Here is a 14,977-nt window from a genome sequence, read left to right on the forward strand (position 1 = left end):
AGTCTCTGCTATTAGAGAATAATGGCGTCTTCTAGAATAAAAGGCATTATAATTTTTCAGAACACTTTGTCAGAACAAAGTTACTTTTTAAAAAACGGTGTCTTTGACACTGATTAACGTTCAGGTAAACTTGACAAACTAAAGTGTTGTCGCTCCACAATGTTGTCTAGCTAACCAAAACAGCAGCACCAAAGTCTTGCTGCTATAATGTCCATTGGTACAAGGTGTACATCAGAAAAATGAAACTTACATAATTATTACATTACACCAAGTCACTGATGGTGTGGTGGTACATTCGACTGACTTCAGTACACGCAGTGTGGGTTCAGATGCCATGAAGTGAAAGTGTGAATTGTTGTCCATCTCTGTCTGTGCTCGGCTTTACAAACTTTGGCCTGGTGATGGCGCTGTACGGCCAAAGATCCATAATTCTAAAACGAGTTGTGTAATGCATAACTGTCCACACGATGGCAGCGCAGCACCTGGAGAAATGAACACTCACCGCTTTGCTGTTTTATAAAGCGGTTTAAAATCCCCAAAATCATATAAGGCATTTAAATGTAATACACACAGATATGAATGGGGATTACAATGGATCTACAAAAGCCATGCATCTATAATTAACCAGGGCATAAAAAGATATGCTTTGTACACTGGTATAGTGTTTTACATTTGAATAATACTTAAAACATACCATTACTAACCTAACAATTAAACTTTTCAAATTAATTTTTCATTTGATTTTATGTTTAAATATATTTACGTTTAAAAGGGCAATATGTTTTTAAAACACTTTTTAAAACTTTCCACTTTTATCTGGTGTAAATAATATTTTTTTTATTAATGGGATGAGGTTTTACAACCAGCTTGTAATTGTTTTCATGAATTATTAGCCTTAATACAAAGTACTACACAGCCAATGGTACTTTTTTTTTTATCTTAAAATCATTTTTTAAAAACAGGTTAAATGGGCTTAATCCAAATATTAAAATAAATGCCATAAATCAAAACAAAAAAGATAATTATGCCACAAACATCTTAATTACTGCTGTACCTGCTAAATATGCATTCATAAATGATAAGGTAATCATTTGACTTTTCTGTCTGTACTGCTCACTTACTGATTTAGATGCTAGCTTCAGAGTCAATTGCCAAAAAACATTTAAATAGTCATGTTGATTAAGTTAGATACAGAAAGTGACATTTGAAATGTGCTTTTCATATAATGCCGCCAATATGGACAATTTCAAAAATATAAACTCCTTTTTTGATATTGGCGCTTCTATTAAATCAATTTAAAAGAGTTGATTAAAATGTTGTAATTGAGTTTCCCATTTAGTCCACTGCAGTGTTGCAGTGGAGATTTATGGCTTTGTTGCATTGAGCATAGTGAATAGACGACTATTCTAATGTGGACAACAGCTTTCTGCTTGAAAGGCGCAATCTGCAAAGAATAGAGAACACTTCTCAAGTCCTCCCGAAAACAACTTTTCACACTTTTTCCCATAAGATTTAATCGCAGCATGTCAAATACGAATCCTCCCTTACCATCCGTTCAATCCATTGGGCCAATGATTTATCTGGGGGCGGGGGGGGGAAGCAGAGGTATTTTAAACATAACATATAAAAATAACATTGTTAACTTAAAAACATATGCATGTAGTGTAAGTACTATAATTACTTTTTGGGGTGAGGTGTTGGTCTGCAGGGAACCGCATTTGGTAATCTACACAGTGCAAATGAACCATCAATTAAGAAAGTCCATAATCACAATGAAAAAGGAGTGATTTTTTTTTAACTAAAAAAATATATATGAATTAGTATTTCAAAGATTAAGCCGTAAGGTGTGCATGCATCTCGTTGCTAGGTAACTATTGCAAAGGCTGACGTGCAATTACAGTACTGAGAGAAAAACACATGTAGTTAGTGTATGAACTGCAGTAAATCCCAAGATAGCATGCTAGCGTACAGGCCACAATAATGAGCTGTAAGCACCGCACTTCCTCCAATAGTAGCCGCAATTAGTCGCCAGGATGCCTCATCGATTTAAGAAAAATAAACACCTCCGTCAGACAATGACAGGTCGAGAATTTTGTAATTATCTCGGTTTATAGACACATGAAAGAGTTCTGCTGATGAGCCCATTTGTATACTGTTGCTAACCAAAACAGCAGCACCCATCGGGCCACCTAAACAGTGCGGCATCTTTTACTGCATGTTGTAAACAGGACTTGCACAAGACAATCTCATGTCATGTGGAGACGACGACTGCTATCGCAGTGGACTCTTGACATGCGGTGACTCCACAATGTTATGTTGCTAACCAAAACAACTGCACTCACCGAGGCGCGTAAATGGTAGAAGTGGACCGCATGTTGTAAATGAGTTCACTATGCAGGACTCAAGACCATATGTGAAGACAAATTATTTAACGGTTTATAGGGTTCCAGTAGATCCCGTGTTGCTAACCAAACAGTAGCACATAACACAACCTTCCCACATTTTATAATCGAGTTCTCCAAGAGGTATTAAAGGGGAAGGCCCACTCGTTGAAGGCATTCTGATAAATATTGGGTTTGTGGAATAAGAGTTAATCCACCCGTCTTTAGCCATCTCTGGGGGCGGCCATTTTGTCACTTCTGTCGACTGAAAATGACATCACAACTCCTCAGGTAACGAACAATCACGGCTCAACTTCAGAAAACAGGTGAGCTGTGATTGGTTGTTACCAGAACCCCGAGCAACCGTGATGTCATTTTCAGTCGACAGAAGTGACAAAATGGCCGCCCCCAGAGATGGCTAAAAAGGGGTGGATTAACTCGTATTCCACAAACGCAATATTAATCAGAATGCCGTGTTTCATCTCATGGGCCTTCATAGAAAATATTCTTGGACAAAAAATATGTTTAGGTTGACTTCCGCTTGAAAGGCGATCTGACATTTGGCGGCGATGACAATTTGCATTCTGGTTGTGGTCATGCTACTATGTTGCTAACCAAAGCAGCAGCAGCAAACGTGGCATCCGACCACATGGCGATTAGCGTTCCAGGTGACGTGCTCGCCCCACAATGTTGTGTTGCTGGTCAAAACAGCAGCACCTACCGAGGCGTATAAACAGCCTCCATTTTGTAAAGGCTATACTAAAAATGACGTCACATTATAGCGAGACAACGACCTGCATCCCGGTATAGACGTGAAGGAACACCAATTGTGGGGAAATTCAGTCCATTTCTATTTGCCTGACAGCAAATCATGACTCAAATGTCGAGTTGCAGTAAAACGGTTGAGACGGTTGCTTTAGTAAAAAAGACGAGAAAAAAAGAGTGGATGAGTTTGATGGCTTCTAAATGGCTGATTTGCATGTCTGGTGCGACACAGTGTGGAGGTATGTGGCCACTCATTGAGGTGGTCTAGACAGACATGACATGGCCGGGTCAACTTCTTGCATGCAAATGTGGAGACGCCATGACTGCACATACACACACACACACACACACAATGGTCTTTGGGCGGATTGCCTTTCATTGCCGGACTCCCAACATTTGGGATTATCATGTTAATTAAGGGAACCTCGTGGAGACTGTAGCAGACATCAGCATCGTGCGCTGGCCTCTTTGCAAAAGAAGAAATGACTTTCTGACGAGTTTGCAAGCATCTCGGAGCTTTTCTTACTAAAGGCGTACGAAAGATAGTCCGTATTGGGGTTTAACGTGAGCATTGTGAGACAACATATCGATATGCCGCATATCCATACACCAAATTTGAATATCGATATTGGAAATGTGTTTTTTTAAACATCAGGATTGCATTTATTGCTTGTCTAAAATCAGTCTTAAATGTATTATATTGGCCTTTTTTTCTTTGTCTTTTTCAATTTTCTTCAATTTAAAATTACAAACTATAATAAATGTTTTGCTTGTCTTGTCTCCGCGCTTTTTAAAAAATATTTTCCAGAACAATCAAAGGTACTTGTTGTTATAACTTTTTTTCCCCATTAAGATTACTTTTATTCTGGTCACCTTATTTTCCTTACTATTTATTTATTTTTTAAGTTACATTAAATGTTGTGCCCTTATTTGTTCCCTTTTCTGAAAGAAAGCAGTTTTTTTTATTAGTATTTGAATATTTTGCTATCCTTATTTCTTTCATTTTCTTTTTAACGTTTTTTTGGGGGGGGGTTAAACATATTCTTCTGTCCTTCTGATTTTCCTTATCTTTTTAAATTTTATAATTTGGGGGGGGATTGAATTTACTGCACGGTTTATTTTGTCCTTTCCTTTAAAAAGAAAGCACTTCCTTTAATTTGAAAAAAATATACATTTAAGTTTTTTCCCTTCCTTGAAAAGTAGGACTTAATTTATTCAGCTGGCCATATTTCTTTACTTTTCATTACATTACATTTTTACAGCATTTAAAAAAAAAAAATCCTAACTGAAAGAAAACATGATAAAATTGACATATACTGTACTGCACATGAGCAAACAAAAAGCCCTTGATCGATAAAGTCCTTTACAAATTGCTCTCCAGACCTATTTCAGTTTGGGGGACTAGAACCCTGAATTCAAGTCACCAAAACATTAGAAAGAACTCATATATATGCAATAACATCAATTAAAATGAACCCCTTTTACCTTTTCTAGTGCATGTGTCAATCAAAAGTAAGCGTGCATATCTGTGCAGAGGCATCTCAGTGGAGGATGAGGAAGGTGTGGACCACTGACTCGCAAAGGGGGCGTCGCCTCGGGGGTGCATATATGATTTAGGACAAATGAGTTGCTCGTGCACTCGAAGGGACGCGACGCTGCGCGCTGGTGGCGATGTAGTCCTCTGCGGCGTGGACCGTGCCATCTCCCCCTCCTTGAATGGGAAAGGGGGGGGGGGCGGGTGGAGGATGCGAGGATGTGATTTCAAGAAGGGGAGAAAATCAATGGACGAGGCCGTTGGGACGTCACTAAATGCGCCGCGCGTGGAGGTTCTCATCTGGGACGCCAGCGGAGGGACCACCGGTAAGAAAACGTCCTCTTGCGTGGATTTGTCGAGCGCATTTGCACCGTAGGGAAGGCGTCTTTATGCGTTAGGGACGACGGCAGAGGATATACACGCAGGCCCACGCTAGCTTGTCCCGCGTGAATCCAAATCGTAATCCTCATTTTGTGGCAAAAAAAAAAAAAAAATTACAAATTCCAAGTCATCAAGAAATCGCGTGGACTTTGCGCCACTTTGCAGAGTTTGGCGTGTGCACGCACTTTTTGCGTCACAGGTGCATCTCGCAGACGACCTAGAAGACAAGTTCCCATCGGGATTCATGTGTACGAGCGTATCTTCAAGATCTCCTTGAAAGGTGACGTCCCATTGCGTATATTCTAGAGATTAATATGTGGAATTGCTCTACGACAGCGTGTCTTGTGCACGAGCATCCCCACGCGTATTTGGCCTGCTCTCGTCGTGGTGGTGGTGGTGGTTTGGATAAAGAGGGAGAAGGGTGGGGGGGTCAAAGCGGCCTCGTCTTGCACCGTAATTGCAGTTTCCAAAAAGAGACTGGAAAAAGTGTGTACTTGACCTCCGCAGTTGCGTTCACGGGTCACACAAGCCTGCAGCCTCTCCCTGTTATACGCATTACGATCGTTGTGAGACAAAAACAGATGGATTGAACTTAGCAGACACGGACAGGCACAATTACAATTAACGGATAAAGCAAAAAATTTAAAAAAACGGACCTAGAAAAAGCCTCAAAGTGTGTAGTAAAATGCCCCGAAATGTACTGCACGTGAACTCTGTGGATCCGTTCCCTAACGGGGCTCCCTTTACAGCACACATGCACCTTAACCAAATCAACCAAGACAAAAATATCCTGAAAGTTTGCGAAAACAAACCAAAGGCTTAAACCCAGAGAATTCACGGCTCACACGTCACCTTATACAATTGACGACTACAATCTTTTGAAGTCGATAGTGTACAAAAACAAACATAAAAAATCTAAAAGGTACTGCACACACGAGTCCCACACAGACCAAATGAGAGCGAAAAACAAAACAAAAATACTCAAAATGTAGGCTTAAATCAAGACTCACTCAAATGCCAATGAATGCTAATTGAATGTATTTGGATATTTTAAAGACAATAATTAACTTAAAGTGTGAGCCCTCCCTCCTACCAAGTATTGCACTTGAACTCAACAGTTGCGTTCAGGGGTCACACATTCCCTCCCCACCGTAATTACACTTAAGGAATTACGATCTTTTTAGACACTGAAAATGTCCACCACCACCCCCCCCCCCAAAAAAAAAAAAAAAACAACAAACGGAAACAAGGAATATTTGGGCACTTGCACTCAGCAGTTGCATCCACGGCTCACATGGCAACCTATACATGCATCGTAATTGCAAATGACCGATTACAGTGTTTTTATAGACAAAAAAAAGATGTGAAAATGTGCAAAAAAAGGACTGAAAAAACAGAACACGTTTACTCAACTGTTGCGTTCATGGCACACGCATACACACACGCACCCTATGCAGCACTCCGATGACGTGCATTATTACATAAGGCCCCTTCGCTTCATACCTGCTCTTCTTGATGTCATTTGGGACCATTTTAATATTCAGGAGACACTAAACAAGGTCAATTGTTTACGTGGGGAAATCGCGACTTCGAATGACCGCATTCATTTTGCCCTCAAGTCCAAAATAAGAGTTCAAATGACGTGAAGTTTTCTTGTTTACGACCAGGACCCTCAACTACAAACGCATCACGGTAGAAGTTGGCTTGATCAGGTGCCTCGCCCTCACAATAGGTAAGTCATTTAAAATGATTATTAATATGCAGTCTTATCACATTGCATTATTTTCCTCCCACTTGGCAGCATTTACGGCGTCATTTTATGCTCCTGACATAATGTTGTCATTTTACTGTCGCCACACACACCGCAGTGTCGGCCACCTGGGACGACTACTACGTGTGTCAATAATCTATGATCAAAATATAGGCTCTAAATGTGTATTTTCATTCTTCTACCCCTTGCATATCGGGGAACGCACTACAAACATCATTTCATGATTCTAAATGAAACGTGTCTTTTCTGATTAATTCATATTTCACACTAACATTAAAGCTCAAATGTCCTATTGGGAGAAAATATTATATCATGTATCTAAAAATGCATATTTAATTTAGATTTTACAACATTTACATTATTTCTAATATAAGAGCAACTGTCACCCGTCAGTAATGTGTCTACTTGCTGTGTGTGAGTGTGTGTGCGTGTTTAAAAAAAAAAAGATAGTAGTATTTTTTTCAAACCTGCCTTTTAATTAGTTAATTTTAACTAGCGTGTTGTGTGTGAGTGTGAGTGTGTAGTAATTAGTGATCACACCTCTGTGCCCCTCGCGCGGGTAGTGACGTCACTCTTCTGCACTGTCTCCTCCCCCTTTCTGCTTTAAAGAAAGGAAAGGGGAGAAATGCCATTTGGAAAAGCACAATTACAGAAAAAAAAACCAAATAAACAAAAGCAATATTTAACATGGTAAATATTGTATTTGTATTGTATACTATTTTGAAAATAACTTCAATGTGATAATACATTGTTAGACCTTAAATAAGCTGAAATTGCCCCTATTGGAAAATGCTTCCAACCTCCCTTTGAGTCCATGCTAGTTTCTAATCACATTTCATTGCATGTATGAAATGAACGTTTGATTCATGTTGTTCCCCAATTTGTGCTTGGTCCTTGCAGGTGCATACGAGGAGGCAAGTGTGTGCGTGTGTGTGTGCGTGTGTGTTCAGGCCTGAGGGGTTGTCTGTTATCTTTGGTTATCTAGCTGTATGAGTGACGTACATTCTTCATAAAGCTAGATAACCGAAAGTAACAAGAATCCCATTACATGCCTGCACCGCTGATGGAAAAATCAACCAGAACACACACACAACATGCTATGATGTCGGGGGAAAAAAGGTAGGATGGTGTGTTGCAAATATGCTAATCAGTGTTTGAATGGTCATATGTGGGCATTATGTCGATCCGTGAAAACCTAAAAATTTGATAATTTTTTTTTAGTAAGTGTTGGAAAATGAGGCAACTGACTGTCCTTGTGCACCCATTAATCCATTAGAAAGGATGGTGCAGCGTCATGTGTGAAAGGAAGACAGAGATATATAAAATGTAAAAAAAAAAAAAAAAAACAGTACACTAGTGTTAAAAATTTTTTGGGGTCACTTAGAAATGTCATTTAAAAAAAAAAAAAAGTATTTTTATTCAATAAAGATAGATAATTAAAAAAAAGAAGTCTTATTATTCGTGTGATTTAAAAGAGGTCTTTTCGAGTATATACATAAAACAAAGAAAGAACACATTTTTAATTGATATTGTGACGCTACGTTACAACTGATTTAGGCGTTTATATTTGTAAAAATATATTTTGTCTCGATTTGGTCAACTGTTTTTCCGAAAGTCTACAACCTGCTCAAATGCTCTCGGCTTCTGTATTGTCCCCACGCGCTTTAGGTTTCCCACCCCTGTTAATTCGAGCAAAACAATCCTCACTTGCGCGTTGACTGAAATGTCCTCCAAGCATGTTGTCCGCATAGCATGACGTCTTTGGACACTTATAAAACGACGACGACCCGTCGGAGTGGTGAAACAAAAGCGAGGCAAATTTGCCCTCGTTTGGAGCATCCCCCACTCTGCCTTCCACTTGTTTGGTTCCACTTTAGGACTCATTTGTGACAATGTGTCAAGTGTGTGTGTGTGTGCGCGTGTGTGTGTGAGAGAGAGAGAGAGAGAGAGAGAGAACGGCAAACACACCTCAGTGCCATAAAACGTCCTCAAATTAAAGTCTTTATGAAAAGTCTGCATTTAAGTACCACTTTCAAAATCCTTATTAGGCCTTTAGAAACTGTTTATGCGCTGCTAATTAAGTCGTTTTAACACTTAATAAACTGCTACATGAACATGAGCTGTAAATTGTGGCGCTAGTTCTTCAGCACGAGAAAAAGAGAGCGGACCCTTCTAAGTCATTTACACCAGTTCATAATACATTAACCGCAGCTTGTCTCTCAGTCATAACGAATCACTTCAACATAGTTCCTTGACACTAAGGTACTACTTTCCTATTAGTCGGGGTGCTTTTGAGTGAATAGCTGGGGATAGGAAATGTTTTCTTTTTAAATGATTATGAACACGGAATAGCGGGACGAGTGTGTGAAGTTTAATAGCAAACCATCAGGTCAATCGCTGTCGACGTCATCCGACAAGTATTTTATACGTTGCGCCAGATGCTCACGGTAAAAATGGCTAATCGCCAGATCTTGTGCTACAGCTCTCATGCGGCCATTTTGTGGGATCCCTGCAAAAAAGAGGCGTGCTGTGACCCGTTTGGCTTTATGTGGGAAAAGGTGTCGACTTTAAAAAAAAAAAAAAGCCACTTTTACGCCGTCTAGTGTTTTCACATACTGCTTTCGCTTCGCTTTGGCCTCATTCACTTAATTTCTTTCTTCTGCTCTTTTTTTTTTTTTTTTTTCCCAGCTTGCCTTCTCAGATGGTCGGGCCTGATTTGTATGCATTTGCATAATGAATGTCATTTGCATGCTCGGGGGCAGACCATACCATGAGAATGGCTGTGTTGTGTGTGTGCGCGTGTGTGTGCGCTCATGCATGCTTTGTTAAAGTGTGCGCCATATATTAAGATCATGTACACGTTTTTTTTTAAATACACAAAACGACCACATGGGGTGTTTGTAGCCTTACGACGTGCGAACGAAAATAACTTGCGCTTGTCCGTGGTGGCATCACGCCCGCCTCGGCAATGCGACTCAATCCCATAATCCTCCTCTCTCTCCCCCCACCCCGCCCTCTCCCACGCATGCGAGTCGCATCCCTGCCACCATCTTAGGTGAAAGACTGGCACAAAATGGCAGCTCGGAGAAAGCGCGTGATGGCCACCGTCCCCCCACCCCGCCCCGCTCTCCTTTATGCTTTTCCGCGCCATTGCCCAACCTGGAAACGGTGTTAATTACCGCCGCTGTGTTAATTGTAGCCCACGCCACCCCGCCCCCGGGGAGGGGATGAGAAAGGACAAAACCGAGCGGCGAAGGCTTTTGGGCGTCTGCCATTTTTGAGGGCAGCCGTGGCTCGGCCGTCACGGGACGCTGCGGCCAACCGAGGTGCGCTTTTGTTTGCGGTGCGACATTTTTACGTCACTTGGACGTGACGTTTGGGGATCCTTTGTGTGGCTCTTTTGGGATTAGAAGAGAGCGAATAACATCTCAGAGCGCAAGGTGCCATCTTTGGAAATGGCTTCAATGGGTGTGGGGAACCTACGGCCTGTGGGCCATAAACGGGCACGCAAGAGTATTTGACGCGGCCTGCACATGCTACTTTGCACACATATAAGGATTTTCCGTTTCCCATTTGGTTGCTTTCTGTTGATGGCCTAAAAGTGTTTTTCATGCAGATTTACTGTAACTCTGACATTTCGAGGTTCCAAATGAAATGGTTTTCGCAGCAGTGTAAGAATGCATGGTCACGTGGTAGAAGAAGGCACATCACTCGAAAAACTGCTGGGTTAAAAATAACACGATTTGGGGTCAAAAATGGACCGATACACTAATGGGGTCAATTTGAACCACCTTCTTGTGTTGTTTTGGACAAAACATCCCAATTTTGGGAGTCTTGTACAAAACTACCCATTTTGGGGGAATAAAAAAAATAAATTGGGTCAAACTAACCCAAATAGTGGATTGGTCCATTTTTGACCCAAAATGTTGTTATTTTTAACCCAACTGTTTTAAGAGTGCACGATCACCGTCATGCTTTAGGTTTTTCAAACGATTGTTTATATTCTATGGCCTCAAATTGTTATTAATACAACAATCTATTGTAATTAGGATTTAAATTTACATAACCGCGGCGTGTTCCGACTTAATTTCAAATTCAGGATAGATCGCCACCGCAGGAACGCTACTATAACTGCTGTAATTGTTAATATTTAATAATAAAATAATAAAACAAAAAAAGAAGAAAGTCTTACGATGGCCCTCGGAAAGGGTCGACTCATGCGTGTTGCCATGGAGATGTTTCGGCCTACGCGCTGACTTTCGCCTCTAACTGCAAGAATGTCGCAATTGTCTGTTTGTTTTGGCGTTTTCAGACGATAATAAAAGCGGGAGTTTCATTTCAACACGGAGCAATGATTCAGGATGACTTGTGTGCGGATGGGAGGGGAAAAAGTGTCGTAAGTAAACGTGAGGAGAAGGAGAGGATGAGGAAGGGGCGGTGGGGGTCGGGGGGGGGGGGGGGGGGGGGGATTGGGGGGTGCGTATAGACGAGGCGAGGCAGCCCGCGACAGTGAGATCTCAATAGTGAGAGGCCGTCTTTGTGCTTGTGTGTTGAGGTTTATTTGGGGCGGGGGGTGTTTGTGTGTGGGGGGGGTGCCCTTCCCCGGGCCCTCAGACAAGCGACACATTGTCCTCCCCAATGCGCGGCGGCACTTGTGGCGTAACGCCATTATTTAGGCCAGTGGAAGGAGCGGGAGTCTGGCGACCAGCTTAACCAAAATGCCAATTAGAGCTGGATGGCGCTGATTAATGGACGAGGGAGATTGGTAAACAATGGCGGCCATTGTGCGCGCGGGGGCCCCCCGCCGGCCAACCCCGCGCCCCGTCTCTAACGCACACAGGCCTCTACCCCGCGGATTCCGTTCTCACAGTCCGAAGTCTCACAGACGAGCCTGTTTCACGCAGAGATCCGCCAAAATAGCCGCATCACTGCATGCCCTTTCACACAGCAACCAGATAATTTGATGACTCCAGCGTCACGTGCGGCATAGAAATAATCATACACCGTCCCGCCTGCTACGGCTCGGATGCTAACCCCTCAAGCCGGAACATGTTGACTTTGATTTTAAAAATGTTTTTTTTTTTTTTTTACAGGCAGTGTAAAAGTGGCCTCAGTCTTATCTGAGAGTAAACCCACTTTCACACAGATATCACGCTACATTTACACACCCTTGTTCCATCTTTTGCGGAATCGTCTGACTCATAGGTGGCATCCTGCCTCTCACAGCTTTTACATAACCGTTTCTGTCTTATATGACACCAGCCACTTTCACACAGAGGTCTTGCAACATTGCCGCATCGGATTTACCAGTCTTTGACTTTTATACAGAACCCGGCAAAGCGGGACACTACCCTAACATTGCATTCCTTTTTACGGCTCTGTCAGAAATTTGACAGGTTGACTTCATCCCTCCCATTGTGTGCCGTTGCTGTTTACACCAAATTAGCTTTAGCCGTTAGCGCCCCGCGCCCTACAAAGTTGTTTTCCCAGTTTTGGTGCGGTGAGCTCCCGACAAATTAGCACCGCACACTTAGTTACAAAGTGACGAAGAAGACCTAAAATGTGCAAATGTGTTTGGTTATGATATGCAATATAGCGATGAATAAATAACCTAGGCGGGTTTCTCCTCATTTGTTAATCTCTCCCCCCCCCCCCCCCAACCACGCAATGCTCTATTTAGCTCTACATTTCAATACAGCCTACACTTTTTTTTTTTTTCCTTCTTAAGCATACGAGCTGCATAATTAGCCCGCCGCGTACGCCAATCCCGACCGTGCCGATGCGGGGTTGCCATGGCGACCCAATCAGGGCTTGTAACCCCCCCTTGGAATAAGAGCGTGGGAGAAAACGTGTTGGGTAGTTGAGACAATGACGGAGGGATGAGGAGGAGGAGGAGGAGGCTGGCGGCCATATTAGTGTGCCATCTGCGGGTAGTAAACTACAGTTTACAATGTGAGGGGGGAAAAAAAATGACTCTCAACGCTTTTGTATTTAACACATCGGCTAGCTTCTCGTTATATATGTGATGTAGCATACATACAGTATTCATTTATGATTATTTCGGTCTATGAAAACATTCTGTTTTGAATGTATGCTCTTGTCTGCTTACAGGGTGTTTTGGAGACTTTTTCCTGGACTGCCAAAGCTCTTACAGCAACAAACGGACTGGAGACTGGACGGACGATGTGAAACGCTTTCATGAATTGTTGCACGTCATATTTGAACATTTTTTATTAAACGTGTGATGCTTGTAAAGACACACTCCCAAATGACTGTGCTAGCACGATGCTTTGTATTTGTTAGTGATGCAATTCAGTTGTGACTAATTCAAATACGAGTGTCTTTGTAGATTTGGAGGCAAATGGCGTATTTTACAAGATATAATTTAGTTCGAAATGTTTCAAAAACAATCAAATGTTTGACAATCTGCGTCTGGTGTATTGTTACAGTATAAATGCGTTTTTGTGATGTTATCCTGCATTTGCACAATGAGCGGAATGCAGTGCTCAAAATGATGATGTAACACTTCTTATCTATGCAAAAAGAAGCAGCAGGTCATTTTTGCAATATGGGTTCTTTGCACATTTGTTGGGTTTGCACGTTACCGGCTTGATACGGGTTAGTTAGGCAAGTTAATAAATACTTCAGTATGTGAGCATATGTGCAATTTAAAAACTTTCATAAGTCCATTTGATTTCTGACATCCGAAACGTTTTGTGTTTTGTGAGTATGTAATGATAGAAGTATATTATATTCGAAAATGACCTACGACCTACTTTTGCACACATCCTGAGCTCTGTTTGCACATGACTTTGTACTATGCAATTCCGTTTTTCTATTACGTTCAATAAAAACACATTTACAGTGAGACAATACATGTCTGTTTTTCTCCCTCCCCCATCATAGTTTTCTGTTGCATCTAAATAAATTAGAATATTGTTAAAAAAAATTCTTTAATCTCTCACCCGTTTTCTATCTTAAAAAAAATGTTGTTTCAGGACTATTCTTTTGACTCAGGCGAAGTGGCTTTTTGTGAATTCACATTAAAATGATGAATAATTTTGCTCAAACGGAAGCAGCTGTTGCCGGGCGTGTTGATCAATGTTTACACGCCGTGCACAATTCCAAAGGTGAACCAGAGTCACATCTGGACACGTCTGGAGTAAAACAGGAAGGCGCAGCTGTTCTTGGGGAGGCGCAGTCGCCACTGCTTCCACATGCTGTTGTGATATCAAGAAAAAGATGCAAGGACAATAGCTGCCGTATGTGACAAATTTCAAGGCGGAAAAAGACGTCAGCCATGAGCCTCCTTCAACAGCTGTGACAACAGATATGTTTTTCTTTCTTCAAATAATCTAAGCGGAAGCGCGATCAAATCAAATTCAAATTGTATTCATTGTAAGTTTTAGTATCTTGAATATACATCAATACATTTATATTATCTCCAGCATTTAAAGTGGAAATCAGCCCAAATGTATTTTTTTCAAGAATATATTCTATGCAAGTCCGCTATGCAAGTGTTTCAACTCGTGGGACTGCTGGGAACATATTCGTGGAAAAAATATGTTTGGGTTGATTTCCACTTTAACGAATTCATGAAACCGCTTGTCATTAAAATGACAAGAAACCATCGGGCATTAGAAAGTGCTTTGGTGCTGACTTTTTCTATATCGGCGAGCTCTTGATATTTCATCATTTTGAAGGGGAATTTCAAAATAAACTCACCTCATAACACAAATTAATCAAGCATAACATTCAAATTAAAACCCCGCTATAATTTGATCTAATTAATGCAATACAATAATAAATTAGCACTAATTAACTCATTTGGGTTAAAGGCTCTGCCGAACTGTGCATCATCTAACACAGAAATACATTTTTTTTGTCGTGACCAACGCTGTCAATTAAGTTTAAAGCTGACATTGTGTGATGGTGCAAAACTGTACAGTATATTAAATATATTTCATCGGCCTCTGATGCAGTTATGATTGAGCCCCGCAAACTCTGCCTTGCGACAAGTGACAAATTGAGATTTCATTTGAACTTTCAATGTTCTGATAAATCACACATGATATATGTTGTCTTTGGCATCTAAACATAATTTCAGTTACATCATTTAATACCTATGTAATTCCTCCTGGTATG

The 14,977-nt window shown here is 41.2% G+C and overlaps 1 long non-coding RNA gene across 1 annotated transcript; it reads left to right on the plus strand.

Moving 5' to 3' along the window:
• The first annotated feature begins 4,801 nt into the window (after nucleotides 1-4,801).
• LOC147132046 (uncharacterized) lies at nucleotides 4,802-13,087 on the plus strand. The gene is made up of 4 exons (XR_015081947.1): nucleotides 4,802-5,006; nucleotides 6,729-6,793; nucleotides 7,733-7,951; nucleotides 12,944-13,087. It is a non-coding gene; the product is annotated as an uncharacterized LOC147132046 (long non-coding RNA).
• The last annotated feature ends 1,890 nt before the right edge of the window (nucleotides 13,088-14,977 follow it).

This window comes from Filicampus tigris, chromosome 18, assembly GCF_054856515.1.
Source record: "Filicampus tigris isolate MCC_2025a chromosome 18, RoL_Ftig_1.0, whole genome shotgun sequence".
Lineage (NCBI taxonomy): Eukaryota > Metazoa > Chordata > Actinopteri > Syngnathiformes > Syngnathidae > Filicampus > Filicampus tigris.